Source organism: Lepisosteus platostomus, chromosome 12 (genome assembly GCF_059453375.1).
Source record: "Lepisosteus platostomus isolate fLepPlt1 chromosome 12, fLepPlt1.hap1, whole genome shotgun sequence".
Taxonomy (NCBI): Eukaryota; Metazoa; Chordata; class Actinopteri; order Semionotiformes; family Lepisosteidae; genus Lepisosteus; species Lepisosteus platostomus.
In genome coordinates this window covers 15,898,410-15,913,609 of record NC_142622.1, presented here as the reverse complement: position 1 = coordinate 15,913,609, position 15,200 = coordinate 15,898,410, and the positions used below count along the sequence as shown (strand labels likewise).

General features: G+C 39.4%; 1 protein-coding gene across 1 annotated transcript in view; it reads left to right on the top strand.

Moving 5' to 3' along the window:
* Positions 1 to 688: 688 nt before the first annotated feature.
* The window catches only part of LOC148651157 (uncharacterized), a 111,163-nt gene continuing 96,651 nt past the window's right edge, over positions 689 to 15,200 (top strand). The window contains exon 1 of the mRNA XM_088601110.1: positions 689 to 1,295. The gene's annotated coding sequence lies outside the window, so the exon portion shown is untranslated. The remainder of the gene's footprint in view (positions 1,296 to 15,200) is intronic.

Genomic DNA, 15,200 nt, shown 5'->3' with positions numbered 1-15,200 from the left:
TATACAGATCTAATGTTTCCCTTCAGACGTTGGCAGAGGTGTCACGGGTGTTGATTGGTCTTATTTTCACCTGAGGTGCGGTAACACACAACTTGCCTCTATTGAAAATATTTAAACAATCTGCGTAGCTAGAAAATTAGAAAGGCTTCTTTGATATAGACTTTGTCCACGTGATCTCAGGTGACACTTTATCGTGAAGGAGTTATTTTACACTTCATGACTTAGAGGAATTGCAAAAACGTAATAAAAATAATAAAACGTTACATTACTTATAGAGAAAACTAACAGTTCAGCTTCACACCTGCAAACGACTTTTTCGCGTGGAATTCACACCAAAGTCTTATTTAGGAACAAGAAATAGATTTATTCCATGCTGAAAAAAAGAAGAAAGAGAACACAACGTTTCGGCCGTGGAGCCTTCTTCAGGTGTTCTCCACGGCCGAAACGTTGTGTTCTCTTCTTTTTTTCACCATGGAATACACCTATTGTTCCTTTGCAGCCTACGCATGCTGACGCAGCTACCCACCTGAACTACTAAAGTCTTATTTAGACCACTAACAAGGTCAAAACTCATCCATATATTCTTAGGTGTTTATTTTACATATTGATCAACCGTTTGAGGTCGGAGTTCATTTTATGAGCCGGACGTTTCACTAAAAAAAATTAACACAACGAGATTTGTTTTCAGACCTGCTTCTAGTTCAATCTGTTCGATAACGCCAGGATACGTTTCATCAGCAATTCAAAAAGACTACAAAAAACAATTAAATTAAGAAAACAAATCCATGCAATATTCTCCGGTACGTAAAAGGTTAAATTCGCCGCATTGCAATGGGCGCTCAGTCCACGGCAGTAAAAAAGGCTGCGAATGTAGCTGGTGTGCGATGACTGGAGCGCGTCAGTCGAGAACAGATATATTTCCAAACTGCCCAGTCTGCGCTTCGGAATGAAGCCTCGCAGGTATTTTAATTTTGCTCTCCGTTAATAATTCATTGCAGGGGGTTGTTTCGAGGCTGGGCAGAGAGTTGGCCAAAAAAAAAATAAAGACAGAAAACCAGCGGCTAAGACTGCAGCTTCTGCAATTCGGTAGCTTTTTTCCGAGCCTGCCTCCAGAATAGGAGTGGCTATTTAAACATTACCAACCCCGGACGCATCTGCAGGCTTTCTGGCTCGTACAGCCTCACCAAGTTGATCGGTTTGGCTGAAACAGCACGCGATATTCAGACGATCGGACAGAAGGCATCCATGGTGTTCTGACAGGATCGAGAAGAGCTGCAAGGCAGGATTTCGACAAGGCAAGACATTTTTCTGTCATTGATTTTTCTTCGGTCTCCTTTAGGTGATTTATGCTAAGGTTTCAATTCCGTGTGGACACTGCATCCAGTCAGGAGCTCTAAGGGCTCACAGTTATAGGAATGTGTGTGTTTCGAAAGACATCACGTTTCTGAATGAAAAGGTGAGAAACGACCAGCTGGTGCCACAAAGGAAAGCGTATTTTTTCTGCACCTTGGTTGTCATTGTCATCATCGTGCTAGGGGACATCCCGTGATTTATACTGTACATGACCTGTCAAAGATCAGGTGCATACGGCAATGCGATTTCTAAAGAGAGATGCTGTTTTCTCCTCGCAAGCTTCCATGAATAGGTGGATTTTGAAATAGAATAATGTTCTGCTCAGTTATGTAATTTTTTTGGACGCGCATCCCTGTGTGTGGTCGCTCTGGAATCCAGAAAGACCGAGAGGAAAAAAAAAAGATGTTGGTTCCGTGACAAAAGTGCTTGACAATAATTTAACCAGTGCTCATAGACGAACAATTCTGATGAAGCATGTCAGAGAGAAATTGACTAGTTTAAGAACATCAGCTGCTGCATGCAAACACATTACTAGATAACGCTATCGCTGAGTTTATCTGTGAAACACTGATTTTAAAAGGGCACGTTCTGTTTTCATTCAAGTGAAACGTTCGCAACTTAGGTATTTAAATTAATCAGTATTTTTATAGTTATCGAAAACTTGCAAGGCACACATTACGAACCACGAAGACTGGTGTCGAAAACGAACTCGGGACTTCTGTGAACACTTTGTAGTGTGACAAGGCTGAAGGACTTAAAAGTGTCAGATGCATTTAACATTTCTTGATAACGCATAGTAATACCAAGTGCTACTGTAGGTATAAGAAAACTTTGAGACAAAGTAACTCTCATTTCAAAAACCAAATGTTGACGCAGGACTCTTGCACGATAGATGTTGAACGTGTCCAATTTAGTTCCCAAAGTTCTACAGTGTGTGATCTTTATTGTCACTAAAGCCTCATCCAGTGACTTAACAGAACATTTCTAAGAAATGTAGAAATATGAGGGAAGGGTTATCCAAGCAGACTTTAACTAATATTCTGCCCTTCTGGCACTGGCATCTTGCACTGGCATCAGAACATTTCAGGAATGCTTTCATTCATAGCCATTACTTTGGAGTGCACATTTAAGAGTGCGGAGCTGCTGCACTCACCAGCACTGTGGAAGGTGGAGTCGGCTTTGCTTCAGCAAAATGTTTCAGTTTTCCATCAACAACATGTAGGTGTACAGAGTCTGTGCCATTAGCAGACCGGGATCTTTTTAAGGAGGGGATACTCTTGGAAGATGTGGATAATGTGGGCAGCGTCCTCCTACAACCTTTTGGATGCTACCCATAGGGACGATTGGCACATACTTTGTTTTGTTCAGCAGGTACTCAGGTAATCAGTCCATGCCAGTCTTTTAGGGTCAGGCGGGTCTTTCAAGAAAACAGGCTTACTCTTGTGTCGTCACACTTTGAATTCTGGATTGCCTTTCCTGAAGGCTACACTATACAGCAACTTTTGTGGTGTGTCTGTCATACTGAAGTAAGTGAACAGCATCATTTTTATACAGTACTGGACTGAGCAACAGCTGCTTTTACCTGAGGTGTTGCTGAGGTTCACCATTCTGATCCCTGAGAGCACTGGGAGAGACTTCGGCTGAGCAATCTGTCTCCAAGGAAACACAGGAATGCTATTTTGTTTTTGACAGTTGACCTAACTGCTCCTTTAAGTATTGTTAGCCTGGCCTATGTTTGCACAGTTGCTGTACTGGGCTCACAATGCTGGCTGATTATTGTTCTGACTCTCTCCTGGCTGGAGGGGTTTGTCACCTGGGCATAATCTACTGGTTCACGTTGCATCAGGCAGAGTGGCTTGAGCGTTGCGTACAGTATATACTTTGCTTTGGCTTTCTGACCTTTCATTGTTGAAACAATATGGTATTTTGTGTTTTGTGTTTTTCTAAAGCATTACTATGACAGTAGAAATTACCCAAACTCTACAGCACCCATTTTATGACAATGAATATTGCTTTCTCTATGGGTCACAGTAAAGTAAAGGTATTCAGAAAGAAAGAGAACTCACATTTATCTTTTTAAACCAAAGGAAGTATACGATTTTCCCGCTGCTTGTGTTATTTCATAAATGTTGATATCTCTGCTGCAGTACAGCACAGCTCTCTCTCTCTTTTTGGAGTATTTGAGGTCATGTCATTGGGTTGGGCTCATTCTACTCTGCATGAATTAAAGGTCGACCAGCTCCAGATCCTGTACTCACCAGTGCTGTGCGCTAAGAGCGTCTCATATAGTACACACAGTCAGTTCTGGCCAGGATTAATGCAAGATTAGGCATTGAGTGGTGTATTCTGGAAGATCTGTTCCGCCTTGATTCTCAGGTGAAATAGTTGATTTTACAAATAGGTTTTTCAACATTTCTGTAGTGTGTGCAAAATTTGCTGACTTATAGAATGAGCAGTGGAGTGTGATTTTATATTGCAGATAGTTGTACATGTCTCCAGTTGTCATGTAAAGCTGAATTGAATGTAATCCAGTTTCAGATCTAAGGGAAACAGAACAAACCTGAACCATAAAATTGTCTCCTGAGTGGTCCAGCTCAGAGGTGGGGTAAGAGGGCAGGTTGAGCTCCATGGGGCAGCCTGTGTCTACTGCTAGCTGGTGCCCGTGACTGGGATTCTCCAGGCAGTGTGCCACGGATGCAGGCTGAGAGTTCATCAGTCCTCAGGGCTCTCGGTGCACTCCTGGCCCCCCGAGATGTGCTCAATGCCTGGCAGGCCTGCAGTGATGTCAGCAGACACATGCTGAGCTCTGTCAGGGGGGCATGTTGGAGGACCTCCTCCTCAAGTCTCATACTGGGGGAGCTTAATTCCAAATTTCTGAAATAAAAAACGAAAGAATGCGTTTTTGTGGACGGGGTAATGTTGCTATAAGGGATCTGTTTAGATGTTAAATGCTTTGAGCAGCTTGGGGGACTTTGCTAAGATGATTCTTCTGGAATTTGAAGATGAGTCCTGCCCAGCAGCAGTATTTTTAGGTGAGCAAGCGTCTGTGACTCGTGCAACATAATCTCTGTGTAGGCTTGTAGGTGGTCTAAGCAGATGTTTCACATTCCCAATAACCCTTTGCTTTAACTGTGCACCCCGGAGAGGGAATACAGGGTGAGAAGCTCGCGGCTTGATGAGCGGAGCTCGTTCGGACACGGTGACGTCATCGCCCTCCCTGCGCATAGCGGGGACCTCAGCCGCCTGGGCTGGGGGAGGTCTCCTTTAGCTCACTCGGCTGGTTCCCTGTTGCATTACACCGGAGACCCGGGTTCTCACCCAGGTGTTGCGGAGTGGAATGGCGAGGGCACGAGCCCGTGCGGGACCGCGACGGTCACACTTAGGTACATGTACGAGGGAAAACAGATTTAACAAAGTGTGAATTAATAAGCTAAAAATGATGCCAGTTAACCTTTATTTCGTCACCTCTTGGAGTTTGTGATAATAAATCTAAACATGAAAATGCCATGAATGCATACTGCCTGTAATCTGAGTATTAAACCTTCATGAGAAACTATATTATATGAGAATCTAAATATAATATACAGTGACAGTAAAACATTCATTAAATCAGTCTTTTCCTTAGGATCAGCTATCTGTTTCACATTATCCCAGTAATGTTTTACTTCATCCTTTACTGTCCTTTTGCTGATGGAAAAACTACAAAGCAAACTCATTCATCCCGCTAGTATAGCTTAGCTCATTTACAGAAGGTGATGTCTTGCCCTGAACCTGGATAATGTTGAATCTCCTACAACAGGAGGTCAGACCTTTCAGTGTGGTGGAAATCTTCACTGTCAGGGAAGTCATACTACATGACTGTGAAGCTGGATGTGCCTGTGGAGGGCTTTGATTGAACCCTGTTGGGGAAACACCTCTACTTATAACTCGTAACTGGTGACAGGGCTGAAGCCTGTCATTCACTGAAGTTGCTACAGTTGCTATAGAAACAGGGCAATGTAACTTCTTTGGTACTTGATGCAGGTAATGTCATCCACCAATGGGAGGCTCAGCCCTTTGGAATAGTGGAATTCTCTCCTATGTGGAGAGTGGTGCTATGTGGCTCTGACTCTGGAGTTGCTGTAATCTCTACAGGAGTGCAATGGTACACGTTTGTAATACGCTGTGATCCTTGTAAACAAAAAATGGAGGATTTGAGATCAAATGAAGGGAGTTCCCTGTGGGGAGGATAGGATGATGTTGCATGGGAGAAATATCACTAATAGCAAAAACTGGAGAACAGGAAAGATGCATATGAATTACCCAGCTCTTTGTAGGAATCAAAATATAAGGAAATAATGTACCTGGTGTAAGAGGACAGGGTTTTTAAACATGTAAAAGTTCTTGTCTTTATATAGCGAAAATGAAATGCATAACTGTTTTTGATGAAAATAGTAAATTATTTTGGAATGGGTAATTGCAGCAGTGTGTCAGCTTCGTCCCAGAAAACTCCATAAAATAAATAAAAATAAATCTTTATAATCAATAAGTATATGAAGCTCAAGAGTAAATAATTTTGATTAGAATTTAAAATGCAAAAATGTCTTAGTTCAGAATTGTCAAGGCTGTTTCACAGGCAGAGGCGATGTAATTTGAAACGGACTAATTTGTTATCTCCTCTGCTGTTTTTTTACAACTTTACAACATGTTGTCATGACAGCAGTTGTCCTAAGTGTATAAAACTGAGATGAGTTTTCTACCATTCAGATGTTATAAAGATAATAAAATCCTTACCATTTCTGACTACTGTTTTCTTGGATTAATGTGTGTGATAGTCTGATTTCTGAGCTGTGCACAGCACAGTTCTGATTTCCAATCTTCCATGAAGAAGCCTTCCATATATACGTCACGTCACGTTCAGTGCTTAATCAAACAATCATTTATAATTCATGTCAGTCTTAAATGACCTGTGAAATTATTCTGGTATGCCAAGGAAATATTTCCCCTTCATCCTACACTTTTATATAAAAATGACTTGTGAGAGGATGGTAAATTTAAAAAAAGTTCGATTTTGTGTGCTTAATGTTTGTGTTGACTCTACCAAAATAAAATTCTAATTTAGGCTTGGATTGAGGGATGTCTAGTTGTGGCCATGAAGGGTCAGTTCCTGTGTGTGGTTGCCCAGATTCAATTGCGAATCAATTCTTAATGAGCCAAGTCCTCATCAATTCTTAATGAATAAAATCCATTCATGGATTGGACCAAAATGAAGTGACTTTTCACGGTACTCCAAGTGGTGGAGTTGTAAAGGGGAACTGCAATGCTATTTTTATATTTCGGGGTTAGAAAGAACCAGCATTGATGTGTGCATTTCAAACTGCATTATAAACAAAAATGCACACAGCAACTTGAAAAACATCCAATTTACGTCACAAAATAAACATTTCCAGGTATGCCCAGCGTTATGTTCTGTGTTTCAAAACAAAACAAACCAAAATGTCCAGTGAGGTAAAGGAGCACTACAACATTGTAAACAAGCAGGCTTGCAATAAATATGTCTCTTTTAATCCAATAGAAATATTGCTTTCGAATTTTAAGATGGTTTTGCCGATAAATACAAATTGTTAACTTTGCATGTAGAATATAGCATTTTTGCTGTGAAATGTCTGCTGCACAACCTGTACTTATTTGCTCATTCATCACGTTACATTAGTCATTTCAGAAACTAGTGAGCAGGAAGGGCAGCATCATGTTGCAATTTGGAGGAACTCGAATGCGAGTTTGCGACAACATGGCGACTTGCAGGACTTTCACAAAGTTCACATTTTTGTGCTCAGTTTGAAATTTGTGAAATATTTCTATAATGCCAAATAATTTATTTTGTTATCGAGATTTAATTAATAACTGGTCTGAGAAATTGGGACTGCAGTTCCCCTTTATAGAGATCAGGAAAACCTGAAAACAAACTGACCTTCAGGACCAAGAATACTGATCTAGACTGGCATCCGCTTAACCGTTTCTGTTCATCCCAACCACTGTTTGTATGTTTTCATAAACCCAAGAGACGCAACCACCTCAAAAAACACATAGATGTAAAAGGTCTCAACGTGCATGATGTGACTCTTACAATAACACGACTGTCCCTGTGTCATATATGTACCTGGCCTTTTGGTGTAAGTTATTTACCTGTCACATGTCTGCCGAGTGATGGTTAGGTGTTCTTAGGTGTGCATCCCAGATCCTAGATCCATAAACACTGTATCCCAGGTACTAGAAAGGTACTCTGACCTGCAATACTAGGACACAAGGTGAACGAACCCACTACACTCAAAGGCCAGCCCTTGTAGTGGGGGGTTCGAACTGCTTGCAAGTCACCTTAATATCTTACACTCCAAGACCTGTTACCAATAAAACAACTGGCAAATAATGCAGTAAAACAATTTTAGAAACGAGACTTTAAAATATCTATAATATAATGTCTTTTTCATTCTCTTTTTTCCCTTAATTTCATTTTTCATTTATTTTTCTTAAGTTCATTGTTAATCTCTTAAAAAGTGTAAACATTAATGTCTCTGCTGTGACTGCTCTGTAATATTTAATAAACAAAACTGGAAAAAAAAATCTATAATGGGAACTAAAACCACAGCATTCTGGAATTCCATCCTTAATTTGTGTCAGATCACAAATGGGTGACAACCCTGGCTGTAGCAGAACAGATGCCCATTCTGTCTTCGCTATACGAATGTACTATATTACTGATTTTGTGATTATGCCCGCCATCGCCTCAGTATAGTGACTGGAGGGGGGCACTATCCTTCAGATTTGCCAGCAGAGTTCGAGACTACATGCAGAGCATTTTAAAAATTAATTAAAATCTGAAGGACAATATCCAAAATCTGTGAAACGTACAAACTTATTGGAAAGCTTTCAGAACTAAAAGGTTTATTCCTTTGTACATGATATTTTGTGCAACTGCAGGGGGACATAAACAATTAAATTCTTCCATGCGATTGAGCTTGACAGATGCATTTGTCCGTGTTAAAAGTGAGTCACTGCAGAGCTGAAAGAGCAGCACTCCATTGCTGCGAATGTGAAACCAGCCACCAGTGTGTATTGAAAAGGTTTAAAGTCTATTACGAAGCTGTACTACCAGCGGTTTGTACAATGGTAATGAATCCATCAGCTTCAGAGACTGCTCTGATCTCAGCCTTTTCATTTAATCAATTCTTTTTATTATATTGCTTGCTTTGTTAGTTGTTGTTCCATTATTTAATTTAGTATCTTTATATATATATATGTGTTATACTAACAATTGCTCAAAGTTAAAAAAAGGATATAAAACACAAGTTAATTATTAATTCAATTAAAAGATTTAGTAATGTTGGTGATGCTATTTTTATGAAAACTAAAAGGCATGCCTACTTTATTGAACTTTTCAGTGAAAACTGCCCTAATTCACACTGATATCAGTAATAGTAAATTAAGTCTGTGCACGATGAAGTAGAAAAGTAATTGTTAAGTTTATTTATTGTGTCAAAAAAAAGCTTTTGAGAAGTTTTTAAATCTTTTTCAGATTTAACAGACTATACTGTATATATGTGATAATGCTTCCAAACCAAAGGAATCTTTTTTTAAATAGTGCAATATTTTTGTATTCTTAAAAAAATGACAATTCATTTTCAGTTAGCATAGGTGAAGACAATTAGAATGTGTTGAAATAATGGAAAGAGTTTCATCCAATTTCTCCCAGAAGGATAATCATTCAGCAAGACAAGCTGGTCTGTTGGGTCCATAGATAAGGCAAGCAAGTGCATTTCTTTAACAATATTTTTAGAATAATAAATTTCACTTTCTATAACTCCTTTAAAAGTGTTTTTTCAAAGCGCTTAGAATATTTCTGAGTTTTTTCATTATTTTGAGTTCAAAAGTTATTTCACATGTGTCAGTTTTCCAGTTGAATACTGCTTTTGTTGCCATAATGAGTTCCTTTTAGTTGTGTCTAAGATGGCAGTTGTCATCTTCTGATTTTTAGGCCAAGTGAACGTGGTGTCTTGAGTCTTTAGCAGATAATAACAATTCACTAGCACCCTTCAATAAGAGAACTAGAATTAGCCTCTGGTCACTGGGAAAATTTTGTTATATGGCTGCAGTGAGCTCATCACTGAATTATAGCTTATAATGTTTGCACATTGAAGGCTTTATTCATTTCCTATTCATTATGACCTTTTCATTTCAAGATTAATCAGAGACTGATGAGTATCTCTGAAAAAGAATCAGAGTTGAGAACACTTCTGATGAGAATTAGGGAGTCAGATTCACTGTATGGCTTAAATCACAGGGAAATACCATAAAGTAAAACTATTATAACTGTGTTTTAGGGTATTTAGGGTATAAAACTCTGCTGCCACATGCAAAGTTGCATTTTACAAAGTTACTAGTTACTACCACATTGCTAAACCAACCTCCTATATTATTGTTATTGATGTGTTTTTAAAGTTCTAAAGTAAACCTTAAAACACACTCAGCCATATTAAACGCATAACTTTGGAGGCACTATATATAAGAAGGAAAACTGCTACACAATGTTTATTATGTCCCTGCAAACAGCAAAGAATAAGGAAAAAGAAAGCAATATTTTGACTTGTTTTTGAATGTATTTAACATGGACTGTGACTTCAGCAGCACTAGTCTTTGCCATTCAATTCTATTTAAACTCAGGAAAGCCTGGGTGTTCCACATTTTGAGAAGATATTAAAAATGAATGAGGCCTGTGTTTTTGTGTGTTCTCCATAACAAGCTGCTAAACACTTATAATACCCAGATAGCATACTTGTCAACTATGATTTATCTTTCTTTTTATTTTAAGTAAAACATGCTTACAATACAAAAAGTGTTAATGACTTGAGAAAGGAGGAGGCTAAGAAGGTTCTTTTAGGAAGAATTGTGGTGGTAGTAGGAATATAATGAGTAAGAATTGTCAGTAGGGATGTGTATCAAATATGAATTGGAATACAATTTGAATAGTTCTTTTCAGGTCCAACACAAATGTACTGTTGCCTTTATTTGATTCAGGAATATCTGTTCTCTCGCTCTTGCAACTCATGCAAGTCCTGTATTTCCCTTCTGCAGTCAGCCACAGTGGGGCTGCAATGAGGAGTTTCAAGACCTGGTGCCTTGCTGGGAATTGCTGACCTGATTACGTCTGTACCTGAAACTTTGCTTAGTCTGTTCGGCATTTAGTGTCTCTGATGTAGGAAGACATCATCACGTACAATACATGTGGCGATTTATAGCCTGTAGGATGCTCTGATGGTGGATAACTAACAGAGTTATGGGCTGAGTCTGAATATTGCCCTGCTTGCATTAAGCTTTTATGTGATGTAGAGCAAGGAAGATACAAATGTTAAAGCTAATGGAATTCCATTTGCTTGCACTGACAACATGAGAACTGCTGGGTGCCATGTGGTGTTTTTGTTTAAATTCGAAAGAATTTGATGCTTTTCTTTTACTAAGAAAAAGACCATGTATGGGGGTAGTGCCTGGATCCTAAGATAGATGCACATGAGGCAGTGGTGCTGTAGCTTGCTTCTGGGATCTGTGAAAGGCCTTGCTCAGCTATGATATTTGAGATTTAAAGGTCTTGCCTGATCTGTAGGAGCTGTGGCCTAGTTTTAAAGGCCACAGGTAATGTAATTTAATATTCAGCGCAATTGCGGAAGAAATAAAAGGTTGAACAGCATTTGGAACGAAAAATTACAAGGTGATTCTTTGAAGTGAAATAACTAAATGAACGAAATAAAACTGGTGAAATTGACCACTATGCCACCTGTGTGGGATTTGGCTCAGCCGTCCAGTTATTTTAGGTTCTTATGTGGGGTCATTCTGATGACCTGAGTGATGTCTGTAAAACTGGTTATGTTTCTGCCATTGACGTACTTACTATAACCAAACTACCTCAACGTTATATTCACTTTTTACTTATAGCTGGTGACATTAATCTTTCCAGAAGGTTGTCACAAGATTGAAAACCTTTAAAGAGTGAGAACTAGGTAGGTTGTATGTTTGTTAGTTCAGTTGGTTGCTATGTGACCATCAAGTCGTTCATTACCTTTGTTTCTGTTATTTTATTATGTATTGTTTTCAGTCTCCTTTTCCGAGACTGTGCTGTTTTTTCCTGTGTTCTCCGTGCCAGGCCAGTGCCTCGCCAGTTACTCACTATTTTATGTTATTTTTAAGATGGCGACAAAAACATGCGTGATACTGCCTTTTCCTGATGTAGATTATTATAAACATGCCGTGGTGTTTCCGCAGACAGGATCGTCTTGAAGTGAGACTCTTTCAGATGCACTGGTCAGTGTCGGTGCATCCCCTGGTTCCAGTCCCTCTTCCCCTCTGAGCTGATTCACCCCCGTCACTGAGAAGCCTGCTCGTGCTCCTAACACTCTCCTATTGACAAAATAAGACAGCTTTTTATCATTTCACTTGACGATTTTATTAATTGTACACTGCTTTTCCTATTTGTTTGTCTTTGGAAAGAGAGAAATAAATGAGACATGTCATTTTGTTTTCAATTTTGGATGTCTAATCTGAGGCTTCCACCCAGTTTCTGGTCTTGTGTCAAGATCTGATAACACTGTGTAGGGCAATTGGGGCTCCAGTCCTGACTCTCCTGAGGATCTAGGTCCTGATTCCTTCAGAGCCTCTACTACAAGTGCCCCCTCTTTCAGGTGAATATCAGGATTACTGACCACAAGTACTCAGGGCACCACTGTTCACTTCTTTACTAAGCCAACACATGCCTGCTGTTTGCGGAAGAATGTCAAGGGTGTGGCTTAAAGCATATACCTCCTCCACAGGTCCCCTGGGCGAAATTCTGATGGTTCGTAAATGTCTTGGGCATGCTGGGAGGAAGCTGCTGGGGTTTGGGCAGGTGGAGGTTGGAGAAGCCGCACTCAGCCCCTCTATTACCTGGGAGACACCACATTATGAATTGCAGCTGTTTTCCCAGTTTTGTGTGTGTTCTGGTGTGGCAGTGAAAAAATGTGGCACAAGGCTTAGGACCGTAGTTCTTAACCATTACAGCAGCCTGCATCTCTTTGGGTCTTAAACTATGTTTGAGACTATACCCCTTATCAAAAATCATTGAAGCAGGTCAGTTCTTCAAATGTAAGATATATCAAAACTATAGAATGAAAGAGACAACATTGTTTTACTGTTCTTGTAAAATGAAGAATATGAGAAAAAAAAAAGATTTTTTTAAAGGTTACCTTTAAATACCTTGGTTTGAAGTAACATAGTAGTTATACCGCAATTACCTGCCTGTGCTTAATTTGTGTTTTCGGTGCTTTACCTTCTAAAAAAATCTAGCATGTCTCGAACCCTCTGGCTGCGTGCTCTGCAGGTTAAGATCCACTTGCTTAGGGATGGATATGCTTTTGAGGAATGTGTACGCTGTGCTCTGCTCTTCCAGGCTGTTGCTGGTGTTTGCAATTCCAAACAGGACAGGTAATTTCTGACTCCGAAAACTCTACATGTCTGCACCTACATAAAGTTTATTGCCAACATGTATGTAGCTGCAGGAGGTTGTGACAGACTGCATGAAAAAGTCACATTGTTTCACTGAATAACTGCTGTAAATTCCCTAACGTTTTTAACCCTAACTCAAAAACGATTTGCTCTGTGTCCTCACAGAGCTGCTTTGTGTAACTCACACTAGCACTGTTATTTCAGTAGGCTGGTCATTTTTTAGTAACAACCGTAATGGTTAACTGAATAACTGAGCTTGGCGCCTCCCTGTGCAGGATCATTATATAGCCTCCAATAACTTCTGGAGCCTCCATTGCAATCACAGTGAGTCATATAACAGCAGGTTCAAGAAGCTTTAACAAATTAGAAATTACATACGTTTTCTGGAAAGAACAAGTACTGTAAGAATTCTAAACGGGTCATATAACAGTCCTTTCTAGTTTCTGGACAGGCAGTAAAATGTAAGCACAATGCAAAAGCATTTTGTTGCGTTTCATAAATTAGTACTACAGTATGTGTCTGGAGCATTCTGTGACTGATGAATGAAGAACACCTAGTATTTTCTAGCAGTATTACCCATAGCCTTTGAAACATGAAATCATTCAGTTTGTTTGGTGAAGTAAAGAAACATGCAAAGTGCTTAACAATTGAAAATGGACTCTTTAGGGAAAGTGAGGAATGTGGATGGGACCTAAGATATTACATTCTTCCTGTCTCTCTTTGGGGACCAATCCCCTCTGCTTAATCCAGTCAATGGAAGACCTATAAAAACAGAAGCTGGCAGAAGTGATATTATTCCATAGTAGGTCAGGGTGGTGGCTGGGGCCTTGTCATGCTTAGCCAACATCCACCTCTAAGGCTTGTCCTGTCAGACCTGTGCTATGAAGGATGGCATGGGAAGTGTTGTATTCTATGTAAGCCTTGGTAAGCCTTCTTTTTCTATTGATTTCAAAGTACGAAATAGCAGTCACTGAATCCATATTTGCTGGGAACACTGTCTGGCAGGGGACCTAAGATTTTTCCAAGCTTTTGTGATTTGCACGGATAGGCGTTATCTTCCATTTTTGAATTTCAGGATTGTAGCATTTTTTTCTGTTGCACAGGAAGTTTAAACCTTGGCTACAAAAATGGTCGGACAGCACGGCCACTGTCTTTGCAACTGTCGTTTTGAATACAAACTCAAACCTCCCTCTGTCTTTTCTCCACACATGCGTCTACAGAAAACTGACTTGCTTCTCTCTTGCCTCCTCAGAGTGAAGCCTAATCACTTCCAATTGATTTTGTTGTATTGACTGGATTTACTAGAGCTATTGATCATGAGGCCTGTTTCTCCCTGTTTCCTCATGCAGGTCTGGGATAGATAAAACTCAATCAAAGTTTGACATTTGTGATTGGGAAATGCTGGCTGCTTTGTGCCTTGTTGCTAAAGCAGCTCTTGGAGAAGTTTATTGATTTCAGTAGATGTCATTAAGAGAGTACTTGTATTTGCTGATGCTCATAAGAAACTGTCTTTTCAGGTTTTGCTGTTAGAAGATCAGAAATGCAAATTTAGAAGCTTGGCTCTTTGCCTTTTACTAGGGATAACCAATCAATTATCATATATATATATTTAATTGAATCTGCTTTGCTTTTTAATGAACATGATATTCAATACATGAATGTAAAAAGCCTAATATAAAATATAGTAATATAAATGTAGTTCTGAAATATTTTATAATTGTTAAATTACAAGGTAAATGGAAAGGTTTAGTGTCCTTATTGTACAGTACAATAGCCACTGCTTTGCTCTGAGTGAGATGCTGTTTTTGATGTATCCCAGATTGCCAGTAGTGAATTAAATTTTATTTGGAAAATTAAAATGGTGTCGTTGTAATTGGGCCGAAGCCAAAACTGATCACAGCATTTAATTCATTCCTCATGTCCCCCTTGGGAGTCAAAGTTATCAGAACCAGCAGTGTTCTTTCTGGAAAGTCTGCTTGCTGGCTTGTCGGTGACTCAATACTACACTCCAAAAAACATGGTATTTAATGGAAACTAATTTACATTGCAAGAAGTGAAGTTCAGGATTTTTTATGTATTCATTATTAAATTGTAGTTAATCATGCAGGGCAAAATAATCTCAATATCCTGAGATACAGAAAGGAAAAATGTAGTTTGGGGAAAGACTGGATCTGGCAAGATCTGGGCTGTTCATGAACAGCAAATGTTTTTTACAACAGATTTTCCAGAAAAACCAAAAGAGTATAAACAGTGGCTTGAATTAGGCAGGCTGAAATCTGTGTACCACACACACAAAGCTACTGTGGGGTTCAGCCCAATGCTAGTGCCAGAACTAATTTTAC